Source organism: Euprymna scolopes, chromosome 18 (genome assembly GCF_053919585.1).
Source record: "Euprymna scolopes isolate OS-2025 chromosome 18, ASM5391958v1, whole genome shotgun sequence".
NCBI lineage: Eukaryota > Metazoa > Mollusca > Cephalopoda > Sepiida > Sepiolidae > Euprymna > Euprymna scolopes.
Genome location: NC_136499.1, coordinates 24763552 through 24789204, shown reverse-complemented (window position 1 = coordinate 24789204; position 25653 = coordinate 24763552). Strand labels below are relative to the sequence as shown.

The following is a 25653-nucleotide window of genomic DNA, read 5'->3' as shown; positions in this document are numbered from 1 at the left end:
CATTAATTTCAAATTTTAACTTATATTTATTCATTAGTTGTTTCTGTTCGCGATGTTACAATATTTTCGTGTTTACAACTGTGTTCAAACTGTTGCATTTTTTGTTTACTTATTCATAGAACCACCCTGAAACTCTTTACACCTGTAGTTATGTATCATATTTCTTTCCAGTAAAAAAGATCAGCCTCACTCGCAGAGCCCTTCTTCTCAGAGTAGTAGAGCAGAAGTAGGTGTATCAGAATTTGGGGGGAATTTTTGACACCCTTAACACGAAACTGCGAATAAAATATAAAAAAAACTCGTAATTTCTCATTTAAAAGGGGGTTGTTTATTTTCTTTATGAATTATACTTCCAAAATAAACTATTAAAGTTGTATAAAAATAATAGAAATATTATTTTTTCATTTTTTACAAAACAGTAATGAAATCAATTGAATTTTACGAGTTAAATATTTTTCAATTTTGAAACTTTAAAAATCTATCAAAATTTTTCTATTGATTCAATTTTTACGATATTTTCAGAGTCAATGTGAAATTTTATGCTCTTTCCAATAAACCGAATATAATATTTTAGACAAACTTTTTTTTTTAATTCACGCCCCCCCCCTCCCATTTTGAAATGTCTATTAAAAAGTAAATAATTAATTAATTCCCTGCTCCTTTAATTGAAAAAAAAAATTAGGGTTTGAATTACATTTTTCGAGTAGTTATAAGCTTGGAAAGACAAGGGATCGAATTATTCAATATATTTCACGCATTCGTAAGGTCATTTTCTGACACACCTAGAGCAGAAGTCGTAGTGATGACGGTATTCAAAAATCGTCTTTCTTTCTATTTGCACCGACAGATCCCAAGTAAAATCTTATTACAATCTTGTTGGTCGATCGTTTTTTTATCATTAATAATTAATTTAAAGTTTGTACCAAAGACACCTATGTTATTTATTATCTTAAGAAGTGATGGTGGGCAAGTGGTTAACGACACTGACTGACAACCTGGCTGCTCCAATTTTTTCCACACAAAAGAATCACTTTCACTTAGGATGTTAGCAACCTTCACATAGTCTCTCCTGTAAGTACCCGATGTCTTTCTGGAAAGGAATTCTGTCTGGAAAAATATTGAGGAAACCAATGCTAACAAGAGAATTTTCAGATCTATATGATACTTGCTGGCAGCCTGACATTGCCCAATCATACAATACGCTTAAAAATGATATTTTAATTTATGCAGATTGTGTTTTGTTATAGAATCAATCCTCATTTATTATTATAATATTATGAGGAATAATTTGACACATGAAGGACCTGCACCCCGATACTATGTACTCTCATCAGAAGAAGATTCCGACAGCAAAACATCCTTGGAGAGCAGGTTGGGAAGTTTGATACCCGATGATGAAACGGACTCAGATGGTCATGAGGTAGGAGTAGAAGACGCGCACCTCTGATGAAGCCTAATGTTATAAAGAGTCCCCACAATTGTGAAAAAGCACCCGACAAAGAAAACCACTGCGAGATGCAGCCTGTGTGGAGGAGTGTGACAACAATCACAGAAACAAGCGACCAAGGGTGGCATGTGTGACGCTCAAAGCTCAAAACCTGACCGATAGGATACAAACTGCTGACTTCTGGTCAAATTCGACCGTGTCTTGATTTGCATATGTTGAATTTGAGCACATGAACAGCCGATATTTCTTAGATTGGAGGGAAGATTTTTTGCTCATTCAGAGGCATTTGTACATACTTCGCATGTCAGTGGGAAAAAGAATGACAGATTTTTTTCGTATGGATAACTCGCATGTCAGAGGAAGAAAAGAACAACGGATTTTTTTTGCACAAAACGGTATTTGGCAGTTTAAAACTGTAATTTCAACACTTCAGAAACATATCTAAGAACACTGCCAAACATATAAATTAGCTCTGTCTGAAATTTTCAAAAGATAGTAATTCGGACCTGTGGCGCAGTGGTTAGATTACTTGAAAAAAATCAATTGTAAAAGTGATATTCTCCTGAAGGTTGAAGGTTCAATTCTCAGTGGGGATGACTGAAAATACAATTGCAAATTACTTAGGACCTCTATCCAGTCATGACTGACGGAACAAGAGTATACTACTCCCATGAAGTAAATAAAGGGTTTCGTTCGAAATTCTGTCCAAATTCCCGAGTTCAACAGAAACATTCTCGAATTCAACAAGATACAATTGAAGAAGGTCGGAGGTTACATCGACCAAAACGTTGTGAAAATAATACTCAAGATAAGAACAGTAATCTGATGTATCCAAATAAAACGAAAATTATAAAATTCTCTGACCTGAAGGTACAAACAGGTACAGTCACCTAAGCAAGTAGACCAGATGTAATAATAGTCAAGAAGAAAAGGAAAAAAAACTGCCAAGTCTTAGATTTTGCCGTCCCCCCAAAAAATGAAGCAAATACATAGAACCTGCTAGAGAACTGAAAGAGATATGGAATATGAAAAAAAGTCGATATGATATCAATAATTGTAGGAGCACTACATACAATCCTCACACACAAAAAAAAAAAAACTGGGCAGAAGACTGGTAGAAATTGGGATCAAAGGGAAGACTGAGACTATATAATGATGAAAACTGTTAATAGGGAAAATCTTTGAATGCAGAAACATGCATCAACAGCGAGCGCTAACCAGCCCCATAGAAGTTGCAATAAAAATAAAACAAAAACATAGGAAGAATATCAATGAGAAATCTACAGTAAGCTGCTGTTGCAATAATGTAAAATCATTTGTAATGGTCATCGATAGGAATGGAGAGTACTGGTAATCTAGGGCAGACTTGTTGCCACTCAGACTTCAGAGAACACCATCGATTATATCAGTGATGATATGTGAAATGATGTGATAAAACTCCTAGTGAGGAAATACTACTACCACTACTACTATTACTACGAATAATAATAATAATAATAATAATAATAATAATAATAATGAATAATAATAATAATAATAATAATAATAATGAATGATAATAATAATAATAATAATAATAATAATAATAATAATAATAATATGTTTCAGAATTTTTGAGATGAGGATTGATAATTTGGATTATTTGGATTATTGAAATTATATGAATATTTGATTATTTGAAATTATCTGAATATTTGATTATTTGAAATTATCTTCATAAATTTTTGAGATGAGGATTGATAATTTGGATTATTTGGATTATTCAGATTACTGTTCTTATCTTTGATGTTAATCCCACAACATTTTGTCCTTCTTTTGCTGAACTCGGGAATCTTTGTATTAAACCTAGGAATCTCTGTGGAATTTCGAAGAGAACCCTTCATTTAATGCACGGGGGGGGGTACTTTTGTTTCATCAGACATAGCCGGGTAGAAATCTAAATTCATTTGTAATTGTATTTTTGATATCGCCCGTACTGAGTATTGAACCTTCAACCTCTAGAAGACTGTCACTTAGAACTGACTATTATCCGTTACACCGCAGGTTCTTGGGGACAATTTCCATATGCATTTTAGGTGGCTTAAACCTATTCTTGTTTTAGATCTTACTACTTATCACTATAGATTTCTATTTCATTTTAAGGCCCCTAAAAGTCATACAAGAATCTCAATAATAATAATAATAATAATAATAATAATAATAATAATAGTTACACAGCAGACAATAATGATAAAAAACTAAAATCTTAAGGAAAATCCTTGAATACCGAAACTAACTCATATACATTACAAACACTAACCAGCTACATAGAAACTGTGACAGAAGTAAAACAAAAAGATGGGAAAAAAAACACCACATGAACACAAAGAAACAGAAACTGAAAAATATCTCATAAATCAGGCCCCCCCCCGACATACACACAAAAAGCATCAGCCTCAGAAGATACCACACAAAATACTCGGTAAGAGTCAAGAAGAATAAAAGGACCAAAGAGTGTGAAGAGAACTGAGATTTTGAAGAGGATTATTGCAACCCAAATTCCAGTGAAGGACAATTGTTGTTTCCAGCAAGAAGTCAATAGCAAACGGCTGTTGCGATAACGCGAATACATTTGCAAAGGTTATCGAAAGAGGTAGAGAGTACTGGAAATCTGAGAGACATGTTGTTACTCAGACTCGAGACAACACCACCGGTTGGTGTCAGCGAGTAATCTTTATTGTTGGCTTGTGTGAGAACTCCTTGTGAGTACAAATAATCATAAATATATTAACTTCTCCTCTGCATTAACGAGTATGAACAAGTTTGGATGTTACTAGCCATGACGATCAACAACATTCTCCAACGGACATGGGTACAACCTTTTACGTAGAATCGCCAGTGCGAATAATCACAGTTTGTTATTTAACTAAACAAACGTCTTTATTAAAAACGGTCAGCAATAAAAAGCGATTATTTCGAAAAAATTGATGCTTCTAGTAACGACCATAAGAAGTGGTGGGTGGAATTAGCAGACAGAGCAAGAGTAATGTATCTTTTGAAACGCAGAGAGAGAGAGAGAGAGAGAGAGAGAGAGAGAGAGAGAGAGAGAGAGAGAGAGAGAGAGAGAGAGATAGACTGACAGGCAGACAGGTGAGGGTTAGGACTCGAACTCATGTGAAGAATTGTTTATTCTTGACTTCAGCGTTACTTACTGCTTTATATAACTTTGTGATATCATTTTGAAAAATCATCGTTATAAGACTTCGCCAGTCTGGCCTGTTGAAATTCCATGAAGAACAAAAACCTGTGGAATAAGTCGGTCAAAATGCCGGTTTTTACTCTAGCTCCTGAATAAATGGCCTGATTGAAAAAGAAAATCCATCAAAAGTCCGGAATTATCCAGACTTAATAAACTTTTCAATATTTATTAATTAAAAAGTGAATGTTAACATGAAGTATTTACTTTCATAAAAAAAAAAAAAAATTACTACGAAATGTTGATGTTCCTCTTCGGATTGACATGCCATTAAATCGGCTATAACACTTTAACTGTAATGGTTGTTAAAATCCAAGCCTCTTCTTGATCACTAATTGGTAGGCGTAAAAGTTTTTTCGTTATTCCACGATTCTCAGTACGCATACCAACAAGCCGAAGTTCGAACTGCACTGTATTCCAAAATTAACACTTATTTATATTATTACTAGCGGGGATGTCCGGCATTGCCTGGGCGTTTGAAGGTGTGCAAAAAAAGAAAAAAAAGTGTTAGTAGGTAGGCAGGATCGAACCCATGATGCGAAAAAAAAAGAAGAGAGAACTCTCAAATGAATAGCAATTGTCGGAAGGGGTTTCCCGACAAAAAAACTAATTGCTTTCAAGACGTCCCCGGCAGGAAAGCCAGACGGCCTACTTCACTCTGATTAGTTTCACTTTATTTATACGAAAAAGATGAACAAACATGCTAAAGGACAGAATAGAAGGAATTTTTTAAAAGTCAATCAAAATAAATGTGGCGATGATGTCCGTTTGCAAATCGTAGATATTATAATCTAGAAAGTATAAGGAAACTTCTAAATAAATGTGATGTTGTCGAGAACCCTTGCGAAAAAAGCCTTTCTTGGACATACAAAAACGTGCGCAGCCGTTTTGCCTTTTATATATATATAGACTAGCGGGGGTGCCCAGCGTTGCCCAGGTGTTTGTAGGTATGTGAAAAAAAAAGGTGTCAATAGACAGACAGGTTCGCACCCGTCACGCGAAGGCAGAAAAGAAAGTGAAAGAAAACCTGACATCTTACCGCTATGCTATAACAAGACGGGAAGTGAAAAGCATTTAAATTTAGCGATGTCAGTCAAAAAGTTGACTTGCACAAATAAGTCAAGAATCACACAGATGCAGAAATGAACGTTCGCTGAAGGCCAGTTAAACTTTCAGCTTTCTGCTGTTTCATTTATTTGTTTTCATACGATATAGGAGAAAACCAGCACCCCACCAAAAGGGGGAGCTCTGGCAGTGTGCAAATGAATAGCAATTGTCTGATATGAAGGGTTTTTTCCCACATTGATCAAAGCTAATTGCCTTTCTGGGAGTTTCAGCAGGACGAAATAGAGGGAATTTTAAAAAGTTGATCAAAATAAATGTAGAGATGACGTTCGTTTTCGAATCTCAAATATCATAATATAGGAAGTATAAGGAAGCTTCTAAATAAATGTTACCTCATCGAAAAACCCCGCGAAAAAAGCTGTTTTGCCTTTTATATATGTATATATATAGAACAAGGCTAGCCTGGGTTCCCAGCATTGCCCGGGTGTTTATAGGCGTGTGTTAAGCCAAAAAAAAAAAAAAATGGTAGTAGGCAGGCTCAAACCCGTACCACGAAGGAGGAAAAGAATGTGAAAAAAAAAACCCGTAACGTCGTTGCTGTTGCGCCTATTACAAAACTGGAAGTGACGAATGCTTAAATTAATGCTAGTCAATCAAAAAGAGGGGGTGACTTTAGAAAATATCGGCGAAAAAAGCGACCTCTTTCTGAAGAAAAGTGCCCAGTTAAGGGTGAAAGAATTAATGTTTTTTAGCCAATATTTTTATATTTGTCGTCCGAAGTGTCAATCTTAAAAACGATACTGATCTAGTGAAAATCCGTCCCCTCTGTGGAAAGTTTTAGGCAGACAAGCAAACATGCATGCATACATACATTTAAACAGATAGGTTAGACTTATATTATAGACTAGCGGGGGTGCTCGACATTGCCCAGGTGTTTGGAAAAGAAAAAACCTGGCATCTTCCTGCGACGCTAAGACGTGAGAGGAAGTGAAAAGCGTTCAAATTTATTGATATCAATCAAAAAGTTGACTAACAGTAAAGTGACTTACAGCTAAGTTAAGTTAATGAGTTCACGCAGGCGCAGAAATGAACGTCTGGCTGCAAGTCAGTTAAGCTTCCCGCTTTCTACTGTTTAGTTATTTGTTTCTACACGATGTTGTAGTTCGTCAGAACATCCACAATTAAAATATTTTTAGAACAGGCAGAGGGATGCAACATTTCGTCAATGGGACAGAGGTTGAAGCTTAGATGATAGTTCAGGACCTTTCAGGTTGGCGACTCTCTTTTGAACCCTGTCCAGGAGTGAGAGACTAATAGCAAATGCATCAGCCCAAATGTGACAACAATACTCCATACATGGGCGAATAGTGACCTTGTAGAGGTACAGGATAATTTCAGGCATAAGTAACTTTCTAGCATGGTAGAGAGAGCACCTTCCTGTCAGCGGCCCTGGTAAAAAGTGTGCATTTATGTGTATCGTAGGATAAGCTATGATGTCTCAGCCATCTCTCTCTGCCTCTCCACCTCCTAGTTCACCTTCGTTAGCCGCTCATCCCTGTCTTCATGGTAAGTTGATTACAATTTTATTCTTTATTTTTTTATTCAGTCTTTCTGTTACTGTAAGACTTAATTAATAAACATTTAATAAGTTCATTCAATGTTTTAATTGCCCCTTTTTAGTTACCATGTCATATGTGTGTGTGTGTGTGTGTGTGTGTGTGTGTGTGTGTGCATGGTAGCCTTGATTCTCTCCCTCCTTCCTTCTTGCATGTATCCCGTATACTAGTACTCGCCTAGGCAGTGATTACAACCCTATTTTTTATTATTTTTGTTAACATGTACATATAAATCAATTTTGTGTGTCATTACTGTTGTATTTATCTTTCTTTGGTGAGTGTTGAGTGACATTTGAGCCTAATTTGGGTAAATGTTTTACGCTTGGAACAGATTAATTCTGTTTCTTCTAATTCAAATAGGAATAATTATCTTAAGATACGATTTTTTTTTTGCGAGATATGTTGGTGGTCAGTGGATAATTTAAATTCATATCTCAAGGTGTTACTGTACACTGAAACTTAACTTAGATGTGGACACTTGCGATTTTGGGTTGGCGGGCACCGAGGAATCGGAATGTGGTCTTCCAAATGCACCTTTCTTTCTCTTTCTCAAATGCGAAAACATTTCCAGCAAAAAATTAATAATTAGATCAGCTAGAATTTAACCGGGATAAGAATTTAAAACAAATATGGACTGTTACAACATTTTTTTATTCCAGATATTTTTGTTGTTTGTAATGAAGAATCACCACTGTATATCCACATGTGTTGGGAAGCATTTTAGTACTTAAGCATGACTTCTCCATATCAGCTCTGTCTTCACTCAACCTGTAATATAGCACGGATACGCATATGTAAATGCATGTGGTGACGTCACCAGAAGGAAAAAAAATGACTATAAAAAAGAGAAAGAGAACGATCGCACGAGAGACGAGATAACCTTAGAGATCTCGTGAGAGCCGTGGAGAACGTTCCAGATCACGTGAGTGACGTCACGGCTGTACCAATAAGGAAATAAATGTGCTGCTACAAAGATCAAGCAAGTTGGAGTTATTTCCTATTCTTTGTCTTGGTCTTCTTTGGAACTGAACTGAACATGATGTGTGTTGGTCTTGGGACTACGTTACAAACCTGGATTGTACATACCAGTCAAGGATACGTCCTTGACAATCAGTCCGACAGTAGCTTTGTTGTTATCAGACTTTAGTATAGTTCTGTACAGAGATCTACAAGATCCACATCCCCAGGCTTTATCTTCTCCTTGCGGAGGGATTAGTCTGTTGCTAATTGTCTAAGCTGGAGAATGTTGATGGGACTGCTGAAGCATTTTTTTGGAAATGAAACCTGACCTTGTGTCTAACCTCCTGTAGAGATGATAAACCATGTCTTCATCCCACATCACAACAAGATGACACTTACTCTGATTCCTGTTTCATGTGCATGTGTTCATTATCAGAGTTGCATACAGCCACTATCACCACCACCATCATGGTCATCGTCATTGGATAGGATCAGAAAAGACTTTGATAATGGGGCAAATTAATTGCAAATTAACCTGATCTAAATCTCTCTCCATACCGTATTTGGTAAAGTTCATTTGTTGATAGTGATTTGCCGATTAAAAACAAAAATCAAAAAAATCAATAGAATTAATTAATCTCACCCAATCAGTGTTGTTGCTTTAAATCAACGTTGCTTCTCAAGTGACTGTCAGATATGTCACCGATTGATGCACAGGAAAAACAATAGCAGATCTTGTTACCAGTTTTACCTTGAAAAAAATATCAGGTGGTTGCAAAGGTTTTTGTCGGTTTATATAAAGTGCATTTTAAACGATTGTAATTTATTTTATGCATTTTGTTATTGCTTAAAAAATATAACCTTAATGAATTTATAAATTTTTCTTTCAGATTATTAAAGCATCATTCATTTTTTTCTGCAATATTCATGTCCATCTAAAAACGATCTTTTTTAGTCAACAGAAAGGGAGTCATCTTCCATCATGATAATGCTCGTCTCCAGCACTATTGACCAACGATCATCTAGGAGAATTTGGTTGGGAAGTCTTGTTGCTGCATCCTATATTTTCTCCTGACCTAGCTCTCTCATATTATCACTTATTTTGAAGATTATAAAACCATTTAGATGGCTTTAGGTTAATATCATGAGATCGAACATGAGTTAGATTCATATTTCACATAAAAAATTAGAGAATTTTACAAGCGAGGCATTTATAAGCTCGTTGACAGAATTAAGATATAGAGAGCAAAGATCGTTATTGTTACGAAAAAAAAAAAAAAAAAGTTTTTCATTTTCAAGATGAAATATTAAATTGGCAAAATCTTTTGCATCGACCTGATAGATGACCGAAATGTCTGTTGAAAAGAAATAAAATACAGCTATTATTATGTTAAAGCTGAGTCGATAAATTTTTGGTTCCTAAAGACGATTTTACATATCTATATAATATTCTGCTAGTTCCTTTTTTGTTAGACCATATGGTACGTTCTGAAAAAAGCTAAATACAATTTTTGAATGGCAAACTACTAAAGGTCAAATTTGTGAAATTTGGCTTTAAAAAGGCCAATCTGGCAAGAATATGAGAGTTGTCTCCCTTTGATATAGCCTCGTTTTCGAATATCATGGTAATAATATATGATCATTGTTGTAATGGTGTGAGAAAGGAATGCGTAGTAATTTCAATGTGCAACAGTTCTTCATCGAAGAAAGAAGTCAATGAAACGTTACATAAAAAAGAGAATATTTGAGATAAGCAAAAAAAGGTAACGTTACACACGTTTACACATGTAGACCCAACACGTTGTAGAAAGAGTTCATTACAAGAAACAGAATACAAGTAATAACTTGACGCTTTTTCTTTGATAACAACGACATTCATTTCCAGGTACTTTCCCGAATAAAATGTGCTACCGAACATGATCCCGAATGTGCTCTCGAACGTCATCTACGTCTCTAACATGATCTTCCTTTCTGTAGTATTTCTTTTTCCCCTACCAGTGACGTCATTTCACATGCATTTGCATTTGCATATGTGTGTCCATGCTCTGTTACAAAAAGAACAACCTTGTCTGCCATAATGTGCTGGACTGAAGGAATAAATCAATGATCGTCTCTTAGAATGTAATTTTATTATTTGTATTGAACTATGTAACCCAATATTACTTTCTGAGTATCTGTTAGTACTTATTAATTTATCTCATTTGTGTCAGTTCTATATCTAAAATATAATGAACATTATTTTCATAGAAATGTTAATAAACTCATATTATCTTTATGTGTTTGGTTTTTCTGTCTAAAAACCCAGTTTTTGCACTATCCAAAAGAATATCAGCTTTATCAAAACATTGATTAAATATATTTCTTATTCCATGGAATTTCCACGGGTCCTGCTAGTATATAAATATACTTTAACTAGACAGGTACGCATCCCAAAACGGTTAAAATCAATTGCTTAAACAGAACAGTTTGGCACCACTTTTATAGGATATATTATACTAAACTTTATGCTTAGAATCCTTGCTCTGTATTTGATTAAAAGCCATTAAATGATTTTGATTGTAGAAAATATTTCAAATTTAAGGTTTATGCTTAAGGGATCTTAAGAAAAATTGAAATTCAGGTAATGTTGCTTCATTGGTGTTTAATAACTATTGATAAGATCTAATACAAGTCTGGTATATTTTGACTTTCAAATGTAAAATTATGTCCCTAAAACCATTTAAAATACTCTAGAGAAACTACAATTTGGGGAATATTTATTAATTTATGTCTAATACCTATTGTTAAAATTTCACGAAAATCGAAGATATTTGAATTTTAACAAACGGTTTCCAGCTTATTTGCATACAACTAAGTTAAAATAAATGTAAACCACATTTGAACATCTTATGTCTATCAGTAGTGTGCTAAAATTCAATTAGTTAATTAGTTTAGAAGTGAATCGTGTCCATAAAATATATAAGCATAGCTAACTTTATAAAAATCGAAATAATACAAAAATGCATAATCAAATATACTTTATACCTGGGATTGAGTTATGTTTGAAAAGAATTCTGTTCTAATTGTTCTAAGATGCAATTTTTAATTAATTGAACAACTTGCTCATCTCTTACTTTATCTTTTATTTTTGTTTGAATCTTGATTGTTATCTCCCCAACATTCCAGTCGATGCAATCTCCGACTTTTGTCAGGTGCAAAAATCATCATGTTTTTTGCTTTTACCCTTGATGAAGGTCGAAGGTTACCTCGACTGAAATTGTGCAGATAACATTCAAGATGAGAACAATTGCCCAATTAATCCAAATAATACAAACATTCATACCGCATCTAAAGAATTCAGAACTATTTCTTTTAGGTTTTTACTCTTTTTTCCAAAAATGCCATATTTTTTTTTTCTTTTTTTTTTTTTTACAAGGAGGTCATCACTTATCAAAGCCCGATGGTCACTCGGGGATAAGGGTTATTGCATGTACAGTACGTTGTACGTTAGTGTTGAGATTTCATAAAATGTCTACGTAAGGGGGCGGTTCATTAGGAATTTGTTTACGTTGGATTTGAAGACGTCCAAGTTGTAGTACGTTGGGAAACAGGCAGACAGAACAGAGTTCCACTGGCGTGCTCTTCTAAGAAAGAAGCTGTGTTCATGGAATCTACGTTTTGATTTAGGCACAGATAGAGAGTGGGGAAAATTTTTGACAGTGGCTTCAGCTAGACGGGTATTTTTCGTAAAAGATTGGTGAGGGGGGACCAGAGATTGGAGCTCAGACGAGCACTTGCCATAGAAATAACGGTAAAACAAAGACAGGCTCGCAACGTCTCTTCTGTGGGAGAGAGGTTGCAGGGAAGAGAAAAGGGCATCCCCCACTAAGCCACAAAGTCTATTTTGTACTCTGTCAAGGCAGGATAGGCTATTTTTAGCAGCTCCTGCCCAGATATGGCAGCAGTATTCCATCCTTCGACGTACTTGGTTTTTATATAGATAGAGAATTGCATCAGTAGTGTGAGATATCTTCTGGAGCGGCAGAAGGATCCCACCATTTTTCCAGCGACCCTGGCTACAGATTTGATGTGCGTGTTCCATTTCATATCAGGAGTAAAGGTCATGCCCAGAAGCTTGTCAAAACATTGAGTTTCTCCTAGGCAAGAGCCATCCATTACAATTGATGCCAGATGGCGATCAGAGCGTTGATGATGTAAAGATAGGAGTTTGGTTTTAGATGCATTAAAGGTAACCAGCCACGTCTTCCCCCACTGAGCTACACGCTCGAGATCAGAGGAGAGAGAATAAGAGAGAACTTTGTCATTTACAGCCTTTGATGTGTTGCCGTAGATGGTCGTGTCATCAACATAGATGTCAATGAATGATTTAAGTATGTGTTTAGGGAGATCATTGATGTAGATCAGGAAGAGAGTTGGGCCCAGGATGGCCCCCTGAGGGACTCCAGCATTAATACTGCAGGCCTCTGATTTTTGTCCATCGACCACTACTCTTATGAGCCTATTAGAGAGAAATGATTTAATGATTGAGAAAACATTTCCAGTTATACCGTAGCTGGAAATCTTGTGAAGTAGGCCTTTATGCCATACCTTGTCGAAGGCCTTTGATATGTCAAGAGCAATTGCCCTAGAAAGGTAGCCTTTGTCAAAAGATTCACTAATCCTATGAGTTATAACCGTTAGCACATCTGCGGTAGATCTTGCAGAACAAAAACCATATTGCATGTCACTAAGGAGGTTATTTCTGCTCAGGTGGTTGACTATTTCTCTATTTAGTATGGATTCCAGCAAGTTACTCATGATACACAGGAGACTTATAGGTCTGTACTGAGAGGGAGAGGACATCACCTGAATCCTTAAATACAGGGCAAACTGATGAGGTTTTCCAGGGTGTTGGAAAGCACTTCTCCTTAAGACAACGCTTAAACAGTTTTGTAAGTATGGGAGCAAGTTCAGGTTGAAGCTTTTTTAACACTATAATTGAGATTCCGTCAGGGCCAGTTGCTTTACTGGAATCAAGGTTCTTGATTAGCTTGGCGACCTCACGCACAGATATTTGTATGTTGCATAGCGTGTTGTCTGTTATAGGAGGAAATATGGGGAGTTGATGGCCTTCGTCGCATAGGGTAGAATTAGCTGCAAAATTCTTTGCAAATAGTTTGGCCTTGTCTGATGCTGCCGAGATGACCTCTGGTCCATTGATAATGGTTGGGATAGAACGCACACTTCTGTTCAGAATCCTATTTGTTATTTTCCAAAACTGGTGGGAACCAAGCTGCTGATCAGCTACTTTGGATTTAACAGACTGGGCATATAGCTCTCTTGCATTTTTTATTACTCTTTTACAGTGGTTGCTGGCCTTCCTGAAAGCAGCTTTAGTCTCAGTGCATCTATTATGTTGGTAGCTATGGAAAAAGTGATTTCTATGCACAATGGCAGCAGTACATTCTGGGGAAAACCATGGCTGGCTGTTAGGTTTTTGTTGGAATTTTTTAGATGGTATGAATCGGTCTATGCCTACAATTACCCATTCGGTTAGGTCTGATACTATAGAGGACACATGTTTTTTAAACATGGAATGCAGAGGTAGATCAGATATGAATGTACGGAAGCTATCCCAGTCAGCCATGGAGTATCGGTAGGACATCATTTGGGATCGTGTATAACAGGAAATTGTGAGGATTTGAGCAGCGAGATGTCTGTCCACATTAGATTTTAACTTCAACATGTTAGTACAGTCAGGGAAGCAGGAAACGGAAGTAATTCCAAAGTCTAGCAGTCTGAGGGAAGAAACTATTAGAGTGGAAGTCTTTCTGGTATCTAGGGATATCAACATTGTTGTTGTTGTTGTTGGCGGCGGCGGCGGCGGCGGCGATGGTGATGGTGTTTCTTCATCCAATGCCAGTAGGTGCAGGTCAAACATGAACAAATTCCGATTGCCAGAGTTCTCAGTTGATCATTGCAGCAACTAGCTCAGTTCATGCCAAACCAGTTTCCTCTTCAGTAATGGTTTTCAGTGTTACACATGAACGTCTAACTCTCCTTTTTGCTTTTGGAGTCCAAAGTAGGAGTTTTCCTGCTGGTTCATCATGGCGACTAATATGACCGACAAGTGCTAGATGTCTCTGTCTCACAATATTGGAAATACGAGGTAGGGAACCATACAATGACTTGTTTGTTGGGTGACTTTTCCATGATATCTTGTAGGCTAGTTGAAGCATTCTCGTATATTTACTATTGAGATGGTTTCAACGTAACAACAGTAGGAGGGGTGATTTGCGGCTTCTTGAGTTAGTCTTTAATATGGAGCATCTACGTCAAGGGGGTACAAGTGTTATGAGTTCATTAGAGCACATTTCTGGCAAGTACTTGCAAAACAAACACAGGGACGCAACATTGCAATGTTGGGACAAAGGTGGGAGTTTGGCAGATAGTGCAGGACCTATTAGATTGGAGACTTTTTTGGACCTTGTCTAAGAATGAGAGACTTGTTGCCGATGCATTAGCCCAGATGTAGTAACAATACTCCATGTATGGGCGAATTGTAGGATACTCTCTGGTAATTGACTGTACATACCATAAATACTTATGTAAATTAGATGACAAAACAATAAGTCTCTTTAATTCTATGTTATTCATAATTATAATATAGAAGTAAAAAGTTATTACTTTTACATGATAATGATAACAAATAGTTTATAAATTTTCAAATTAAATTAGATAATAATAAATAATGACGGTTGTTGTGATCCAAAGGGTTATTTTATATAATAAAAATGGGTTACTGTTAACTTTAAGGGTTTCCATAAAGCATCCACTTGGCACTTTTTCTAAACAAGATATTGTTAACTAAAACCGTTATCTTTAAGGGTTTTTTTAAAAATTATATTTAAGGTTTTATTATTTATTGGATAAAATAACAGTAAAATATATTAATGTTAATCGGGCACAGGAAAGTTGGATTTTTTTTATATGGCCGATGTAAATAACTGGTGCAAGATTGAAGGAAATAAGTCTGTTTGTATTGTAGCATTATCTTCTTTTCTTGGCACAATTACATAGCCTCTCCATCAGAGGGTGTTTTCAGATCTTAATTATCTGCTGTTTTTAAACGCCAGGTAGCTCTCCTATCTGTGATTATAAAAAGAGCTGCACAAATAAAATTAATTATTTTTCATCTACGTTGCCTTGATTGGTTTGATAAACATCTTGCCAATATTTGTGCGCTCACACACAAGAACACTATTGTGGTACATAAGACTTTTTGTACTTACACACATATGTATACAAACACACACGCATACGCACACATCTTACTACTCAAACTTTGTTAAACATATTTTCATGAACACAATTTAAAGATTTCTTATATACATTTGTTGAAAGTAAGTACGATAACTCTTATTATGGACCCTTTTATGATTACCTCCCTTTTACGTTGTAATCCTTTTTCCTCTTCCTGTCCCAAATAAAAAATATACTTCTCTTTATACTCGTCACACGCGTGTTCGTGTCCTCCTTCAAATATTTGTTCTAGTTCCTTTTCTCTTTTCACTGAAATGCAACTCGCAACAGGTTATGTGCCCAGGAGTTTTAATGGAAGCTGATGGAAAAGACTTTTATTTGACGGAGGTGAAATCAAATACGAAATTTGGGAGACAAAATTCTTATATCATTTACGCATGCTCGGCCTAAAAGACGTCATTTTAGGTATACACCCTAATAGAGACGGAAACGACACTGAGAGAAATGAAGATGCTTATGTCGAACATGTACAGTTTCTGGACGACAAAAGTTTATCCTTAATAATGAGAGAGGCTACAGATAATGGGAGAAAAGCTCTCAAAATATATGCGAACACTATGCAAGCAAGGGAAAACCAAGGGTAATCTCCTTGTACACCCAACTCACGTCTCTTGAAAAGAAAGGAGACGAAATCGTCACAGAATACGTGATAAGAACTGAGACAATTTTAACAACTCTGAGAAATGTCGGGCAAACGGTTGACGATGCCCTAATTATCGCCATGATATTAAAAGGAGTACCAAGCTGCTACGACCCTTTTTCGATTTATGTGACACACAGCAACAAAGAACTAACATTCCTGGAATTTAAAACAGAACTCCATGGTTTCGACGAAACATTGAAACATAAAATCCAGTCGACCAGTGACGAAATTAATGTCGTCTTTTTCAGAGAATACGATGGGCAAACAGTTGACGATGCCCTAATTATCGCCATGATATTAAAAGGACTACCAAGCTGCTACGACCCTGAAATGCAACTCACAACAAAATTCTTAGTGAACACTTTGTCTCCATGTGCACTTATAAGCAAATGCACAATTCGGAATTTAAGACATTCCCTCTCTGCTTGGATACACGTTATTGACAGACTTTCTTATAAATATACTGAATAGACACAACTTCATAATGAACCCAGTCAGCATCATGAACACTAAATGTCTTTATGAATTCTATTCCAGTTGTTACTTTGTTTTCATTAGAACATGCTTGTAATTTGAATATAAAAATATATAGCAGAGATTCTACCAAAGACCGAACACATCATCGTGCTTCTGAAAATATTATTTCTCATAATTGATGTTACATATACTTTTTTAGCAAGATCTATTTAATCTTATCAATATAATTTAAAATTTATTTTTAACTCCTAATTTATATGGCTTTTAAAATTTCACTACTTTATTATTTATCTTCATTATATGATTTAGTATTCATATGTTCATTATTTATTTATTTATTTTTATTTTTTTTGCATTTTCATGTCGACTATTTAACATGCCTTTCATGTCATGTCGGCATTACTGATATAACGCCCACAACGATTAATAAATGTTAAAAAAAAATTTTTTATTTTTTTTATTAATTGTACGTTTTAGCTTTATCTTCTCTATATTAAAGAAAACGGAAACGATTTTTTCATGTAAGTTTCGACATTATAAGATTATAAGTAAGCACTTCCTTTGTACAACTTTTACAGTTGCTACTAAAGGGTGTTTCTAGCCAACAATACATACATTTTGTTCCTGGTTTAATCATTCTTATCTTTTATGCTAGTGGACGTAATCTCTCAAATACGTAATCCCACTGAGATAGTAGCAAAGGTATTCACTCTGATGCAATTCACTCCTCTATCATAACTCCAAATCACTGCTTACTTTTATTCAGACGTTAATATTTTTTACATGTAGCTGATTTATTATTTGACTTTCTACATATTACAGTTTAATAGATACGTCATTACGCTTACAGATTCATATAATAAACGCTCCCTTAGTCTTACTGGTTTGCTGGAATGACGGAATGACAGAATGAATACTTAACATAATTAAATCCTTTTTAAATAAGAGAAGAATCCAGGTTGTCCTTGACAGTCATATGACAAAACAATATGATATAAATGTGGGTGTGCATCAAAGGTCGATCCTTGGATCTTTATCATTCCTGACCTCCCTGATAAAATAGTCTCTGAAACAGGTATATTTGCTGACGACACCACGCTCTATAACAGACACAACGAGAAAATGAATGAATACATATCCAAGGAAATGGTGGAAACTCTACAGGAAGACCTCCAATCTGTAGTGGAATAGGGACAAAATGGATGGTTACATTCAATGCTGCAAAGACTAAGCTTCTGTCTTTTAATAATTACAAGAAACCTTCTCAACTACTAATAGCCATGGCTAATGATACATTACCTGAAAGTATTTGTTCAAACTCCTCGGCTTAACATTCATAGGCAACATGAATTGGAACAGATACATCGAGGGCATTGCCAAGGCTGCTGCAAAGAAAGTGGGCTCTCTCTACGATGCTAGAAAGTTAATTATGATTGAGAGCATCCTGTACAAGGTCACCATTCGTCCAATAATGGAGTATTGCTGCCACATTTGGGCTGGTGCATCTGCTACTAGTCTCTCACTCTTAGACAGGGTTCAAAAGAGAGTTGTCAATCTAATAGGTCCCGCACTATCAGCTAGGCTTCAATCTCTGTCCCATCAACGAAATGTTGCATCCCTATGCCTGTTTTACAAGTATTTTAATGGTAGGTGCTCTGAACTGCAAGCTCTTATATCCCCTCGACGTAAATACCCCTGAGAAACCCGACAAGCAGCAAAATCCCATCCCCAAATACCAAAAAGTCTTCTACTCTAATAATTTCTTCCCTAGAAGTGCTAGATTTTGAAATTCCCTTTTCGGGTTTCTGTTTCCTTGACTCTATTGACATGCAGAAGTACGAGGGTAATGTGAACAGACATCTTTCTGCTCAGCTCATCACAAAGTATCCCTGCAAATTATGTCCCAGATAGTTGCTCCCTACATCAAAGTGGCTCTGTGCCTTGTTTGGAGTGAAAATGCAATAATAAAAGAAGAATAGAACGAAACTATCAGTTCACAGTACTTGCACGTAATTACTTAAATAGAATAGGAGATCGTAAATAAAAACGAACAGCTCATCTTGTATTAACACTAATGCACGTCATACATGTTACGTTGACATCGTGCTGTTTACTTAACTTAATAAATGTTAAATGTATTTTTAACGATTGTTCTTTTTATTCTTATTTACAATAAAACACATCGGACATTGTAACAACATATGCGAGAATAAAATATTCCAAACACATGTGCAATTATTAATGAATGGGATATTAAATATTTCACTTCATAATTATTTTTTTTCCTTTTTTTTCCTCCTTTTTATTTTTATTTTTTTTTTTTCAACTTTTTGTTTCTTTAACACATCTGTGTTATGCCACAAGGGAAATAACTCCCACCACTAACTGAAGCGTGGGTTATTTTTCATGTGACATAATATGAACACTTTTATTTATCTTTAGTCTTGCACCAATTATTTACATCAGGCATACCTCTTCCCTATCTTTATCTCTTCTGTTTCCTCTCTATATATACAGGATGATTCACGGGAAACGGATGTTTTTAGAACGCCCCTTTCCCTCATTGAGTAAGGGATAGCGAGTGAGGAGGGTAGTCTTTAAACCTACTTAAGATACCGTTTAGTTTGTACAGCGAGAGCGTCCATGACTGCTGTTCAAGCTGCATTCCCTAATCATGTCCTTTCACGCTTTGGAAATCTCCTGTGGCCTCCGCGCTCACCCGATCTTTCCATGTGCGATTTTTATCTGTAAGGATTTTTGAAATCACGCATCTATGCTGGAAAACCTCGCACACTTGGAGAATTGAAGACTGCAATACGTGAAAATGTCCCCCCCCCAAAAAAAAAAAAATTGGTGAAGAAACTTTAGTGAAAGTGGAGGCTAACTTTAGAAAGCGGCTTCAAATTTGTACTCGTGAAAATGACCATCATTTGTCAGACATCATTTTTTTGCTTCTAAAAATTCCATAATGGCATAGTTTAGTAAATGTTTTTATGTACATTATAAAATTTTTGTTGAAATATTTGCAGAGTTTTGTTTTCCTTAAAAACATCTGTTTCATGTGACTCACCCTGTATATACATAAATAAATAAAATAGGCGCATTTTTTCCGGAGGGAAAAATGCATTGTAGACATATACATATAATACTGTTGTACATATTGTAGACATATACATATAATGTGAAGCCGTAGACATATCCATATAATAAATTGATTATGATCAAACTAAATAAACTACTAGCCACTATCTTATGCAGGTTTTGCACATATTTGCATTCGCATTCATCCGTTATAATATCTTATATTAATTCCCAGAGCGTCACAACCCAAACGATGTCTTAGTTACAGGAAGTAGTGGAACTTTTTCTCACTAATTATTTTCTAATCTCACTCTTCCATTCGTAACCGAGCAGTTCTCTAATTTGTCCACAAATTTTAATACTTCACCGTCCATATTCGTGTTATTGATAGATACATTTGACATTAATTTTTTTCTTTTTCAGTTTGTGAAATAATGAAGACTCCCTTGAAAAAGTCTCTTAAATCCCATTGACTGCCCGCTTGCGTTTCTCGGATTAAAGGAATATTGGTTTCCGGTATTTTTCGAACGATTAAAAACAAAACAATATAGCATCACTCAAACAGTCATATACGGCATAATCACGTTGACACACCGGTTCCCGTCAGATCACCGCAGTTAAGCAACGTTGAGCCTGGTCATTACTAAAATGGGTGATCAATTTGGGCAATTCAGGTGCTGTATGTAGGAGGACGTCGGCACCTCCTTGCAAAACGTTGCAAAAGCCTAACGTCGTCATCTCCCCTAATGGGGATGTACATGCGACTGGGGACCGCTTGTGAATTTCATACTCCACAGAAACTTCCTCCTTCGGAGGAAGTCGGTTAAACCCTGAGTAGGGTTGGTGCTGACTACACACACAGTCATACGACATCGATTTTCAAATTTACATCATAGAATCTCTTATGGATGCTTACTGGGCTATTAATTATCTTCTCCTATGTCTTTTTCATCTTCTTCTTCTACGCAAAACTTTCTCCTGATTAACTTTCATATTGTTATACTTACGATGTTCCGAACTTCTTCATGACCCTGACCGCAACCCTTATCCTTCTCCATGTGTATATTTGTGAAAACCTTGTAGTCATGAATTTATACGGAATTTTGAACTAAACCCTTTTTTAATCCACAAAGGTAGATTGTTCTTGAAAAGGTGCACATGAAGAAGGCCGGGGGTTATATCAGCCGAATCGTTGTAAAATAAAACTATCATAAGAATATTAGTCTGAATAATCAAAATAATCAATACTTATATAAAAATGTTCGAAACATAGAAGTGTTCCTGTTTTTGTGGGGGGGGGGTTATTTTTCTCTTGTATATATTTTTTTCCTCGTGCGTGGTCCCTGGCCTTAGTTTGGGGCTATTTGAGATGATAATAGCATCTTTTGGTTTTGCCAAAAACTGTTATTTACTTTCCCACTGTAGAAAGATTTGACACAAAGCCAAGAAGGCGGAGAAAGTCAAGTCATTTCCTCAAAAGGGGGAGCACACTGACCATTTAAAAATTGTCTAGGTAGCCTCGTCGGCAATCCCCAGTAGCTGTGCCTTAGACAGTAAGCAATAAACTTACTTCAAGCGAAAGACGAGGGGCAAAGTCTGGGAGAGTAGACTCCATAGAACTGCACAGGACGTTACAACATTTTTTCAATCAACAGAGAGAGAGAGAGAGAGAGAGAGAGAGAGAGAGAGAGAGAGAGAGAGAGAGAGGGAGAGAGAGAGACATTTCAAAAATGGCCCATACTTTGTTAAATATGGGTCGCGGGAGATAATTCCCGGCTTATTTAACCAAGAACCACACTAATATTTAATATAAATTAGGATATAAAATTTGTTATAACAAAGGAATAAAATGAAGGATATATACGGAACATGCACATGAAAATGGAAATAAATAAAGCATTGGGAGAATAGAAGGGTTACCAGTTACTAAAAAACCTAAACAGAGTTTGTAAATGAAAAATTGAGAAAAATCGAAATTATATAACAAAACATTTTTAAATATACTTTTATAATTTTTGTGAAATATTAAATGGTTCTTCTGCTCGATTAATGTCGGTGCGTTACTTACGGAAAAACGGTTAATTAAACTGCAGAAGCACCTGTTAAAAATTATACAAGTTCTATAATTGAATACCCCATCCAAAAAAAACAAAAAAACAAAAGAAAGAACGAAAAACATAAAAGTATGTTTTTGTAAACCGCTCGTGAAAACTTACTGACAGCATTATTAGCGTCCTAAATTATGAGATGATAAAATGAACGAATCTCTTAGTAAAAGAAAGTTGTCTCCCTCAGAACAATCACAAATTGTAAAACAGTGCCCATTCTTAATGGATACTTTGCCTCCATATCCGCTCATATACAAACCCACAATTGCGTATCAAACACTTCTATCTACATCGTCATTCTCAATGAACACAAATCCTTTTAATAAACTTTGTTGAACATATTCTTATGAACTCAATTTCATAACAAACACCATTGCAGACTTTCTTATACACATTTTCAATGGAAATTTTTCCACTATATGCATTTTATTTAAGAGACTGTTGAATGTAAGTTGCTGAAAGTTTAGACAGTTTAAAAAAGTATTTTATCTTCCAGGAGATGATAGCATCGCTTGTCTGTCCAGTGGGCAGGAAAGGGGATCTCTTTTTTCCTTAGCGCCAGAAAGTTCTACGTTGACTATCTGCAATTCCTTAAGGGTCTGGAGGTAGTCCCTCAGTGGTTCGGTTGTAATTACTATGTCAAAAGTCTGATTAGTTTAGGTGTCACCAAATCATCTCAGAGGGGCTGCTCTCCAAAAGACGAAAAGGTCCTGGATATAACCTTAAACTATATCCAGTGGTGAGGCCCCAGCTTGTGGGCTTTGGGGAGTGTGGAGCCACCCTTTAATTACCATTGCTCCCAGGTCCACTCTGACCCGGAGTGGTAGTACCTGTTAGGGTCCCAACTATGGGTTAAATAGAAGCCGATGTGAAAACAACAAATATATTCTATTAAAAAAAATTGTCTTCAAAATCTTTGGATTCGGCATTAAATAACCCGAAAAGGGTTGATATGCCGTAAAACAAAAACCAACCAAACCAACCAAACCAAAAAACGAAAGAAATGTTTATATTGATAGGACTGCAGAAATGATCCATGATGGATTTCATAGAAGTCTATGTTTTTGTGTGTTAGTATATTGATATTTGTTATAGTTAGAACTAATTTTCAATAGGCAGCCAAACAATTTTGAAAGAATTCTACAATTATAACATGGACACAGCCTAATTTTCCGATCCATATTGGACCTTAAATAAAAACTTCTTACAATGGACAAAAGCTTTATTTTTACTTATATTTCTACTTTGTCGATTTATGCATTACATTTATTGTCGCGATTCAAGTAAACTTGCTCCCACTTTTTTTTTAAATTCCTAACCCACACATAAATTTGATATTTTAAATTATTGTCAATCATCTCTTATTGTTTCTCCAGTTACCCGTAGTTTCGTTGCTGAAGACCATTGTGCTGATGAGGAAATTGTTTCTAAATAAACACGCTATCATCTCTGAAACGATTGTACACTATCACTGGTTGTTTTTAGTCTTGATTTCTTGGAACACGTAAATGCACTTATACTAATTCATGAAATTCTCTCTCACTCTCTGTCTCCCTCTGTCTCTCTGTCTCTGTCACTGTCTCTGTCTCTGTCTCTCTCTCTCTCTCTCTCTCTCTCTCTCTCTATATATATATATATATATATATATATATATATATATATATATATATATATATTGTGTGTGTTACCACTGAGCTACGACATCCTGTCGAATTAAAACCGTACATAAAATTTGGCAGGATGCCGTAGCTCAGAGGTAAAACGTCAGACTGCTGAGTTTGATCATTGTCAAAAGTTTAATCATGCTGCCGACGGATGACACCCCGAAAGCACATGTACATGGATAACTTTTATGCATGTAAAAATATTTGATAAATATTTAATTAAAAAATATTTAAATATTTAATAAATAATAATAATAATAATAATAATAATAATAATAATAATAATAATAATAATAATAATAATAAATAACAAAGAAATACGTCCCGAAAAAATGGGGTCGACAGAAATAAACAAAGAGCAGGTAAATCTCACAATGAAACAATTAAATACAACAGAATTGGTAAAACAACAACAACAGACCTTATATATATATATATATATATATATATATATATATATATATATATATATATATATATATATAGTAAGTTATAAAATATATATGGCGATTAAGCTACACTGAATATTCCGCGTTTCATCCACTCTAGGATTCTGCAGGTTTATGCGAGAATTTTGTCATTGTCTCGCATTAAATATGAAAAAAAAAAACAATGATAAACTTCTTTAAAAAATCGGCGAAACCAAAAAAAAAATTTTTTTTTAAACAGCAAACAAACGTAAAACTTCTTTAAGAAAGAAATCGAAAAACCAAAAGCAAAAATCAGGGGGAAAAATGATGAACGTGTTCGGAAAAACGAAAACAAAGAAACGCAGGGAAAAGCGAAAAATAAAATGGCATAAATAACCCTTAGATTCGGTAAAGTCCATAGTGCGTTTCACCCAGTAGAAAGCATGGAAGGAAAAGCAACGTTAAAATTCCATTCCACAGTTTTTAAGCAACTACAAAACGAAATAAAGCGAAAAAAATGGTATAAATAATCCTTCGATTCGGTTAAGATGCATTTCACCCAGTAGAAAGCATAGAACGAAAAGCAACGTTTAAATTCCATTCCAGGTTTTTTAAGCAACTACGAAGTAAAGAAAACCCAAACTGGTGTTCCTTCGTAACTTTCCATTGTGAACGATCCCGCAACGGTGTAAGTGGTGGCGGGGAAGGAGGAATTTATTAGAGAGAAAAGAATTTACTACTTCCATTGATTGTAACCGATTTTAGCAGTGAACTCTCGGCAGAAAAATTATAGGAATCTACGATTACCGAGGAAGTGGAGAGGTAATAGGCCTATAACACATCTCAGATATTGTGCTGCAGTTTGTTTTCTATTAAGGTCAAAATCTGAGGTGGGAAATGAGTTCATTTTATATATATAGGGATGAAAGAGTCCACTGTGGAATTTCCACCGGTCCAGCTAATAATAATAATAATAATAATAATAATAATAATAATAATAATAATAATATATATATACATATATATATATATATATATATATATATATATATATATATATATATATATAGAGAGAGAGAGAGAGAGAGAGAGAGAGAGAGAGAGAGAGAGAGAGAGAGATGAAAATTAATTGCTTAATGTGTGTCTAATTTCTTGTTGTGGTATGATGTTGATCTTCTCTATGCTTGACTAAATGGACTTTCCTTACTCTATTATAAAGGAAACTGCAACAAGTCTTGGAGAAATCGCTGTAACATGTTATTATGTACTTCTGTAAATGCACACTCTTGTAAATATACCACTGTGTTGTCTTATTTATTATCATTAAATTATAGTTAATTATTATTTGAGAAATTTATTTATCATGCAAACACGTGTTTGAATATATGGCTAAGTGGCAGTTTTAGTCATTTAGAACTGCTTTAAAGCTTTACCGTCACTCATTTTTCGACCAAATTTCAAACAATTATTACAGCTCATAGATCACCTTCTCAGCTATATTGTTAAAAATACTTTTCAATTTTCGTTCAGTAAAACAAAAGTTATAATGAATTTACTGGTGTTCGAAATCGTAAAAATTCGTAAGGAGGTGAGCGACGTTTTTTATGACTGATTTCCATAGCAACCACATCGCTTCAGCGACTAG

General features: G+C 35.3%; 1 long non-coding RNA gene and 1 pseudogene across 3 annotated transcripts in view; one reads left to right on the top strand and one right to left on the bottom strand.

Moving 5' to 3' along the window:
- LOC145297536 (uncharacterized) overlaps positions 1 to 25653 on the bottom strand; it is a 176097-nt gene that overhangs the window by 38818 nt on the left and 111626 nt on the right. The gene's annotated exons all lie outside the window — the stretch shown is intronic.
- LOC145301545 (5S ribosomal RNA) lies at positions 20394 to 20512 on the top strand (annotated as a pseudogene).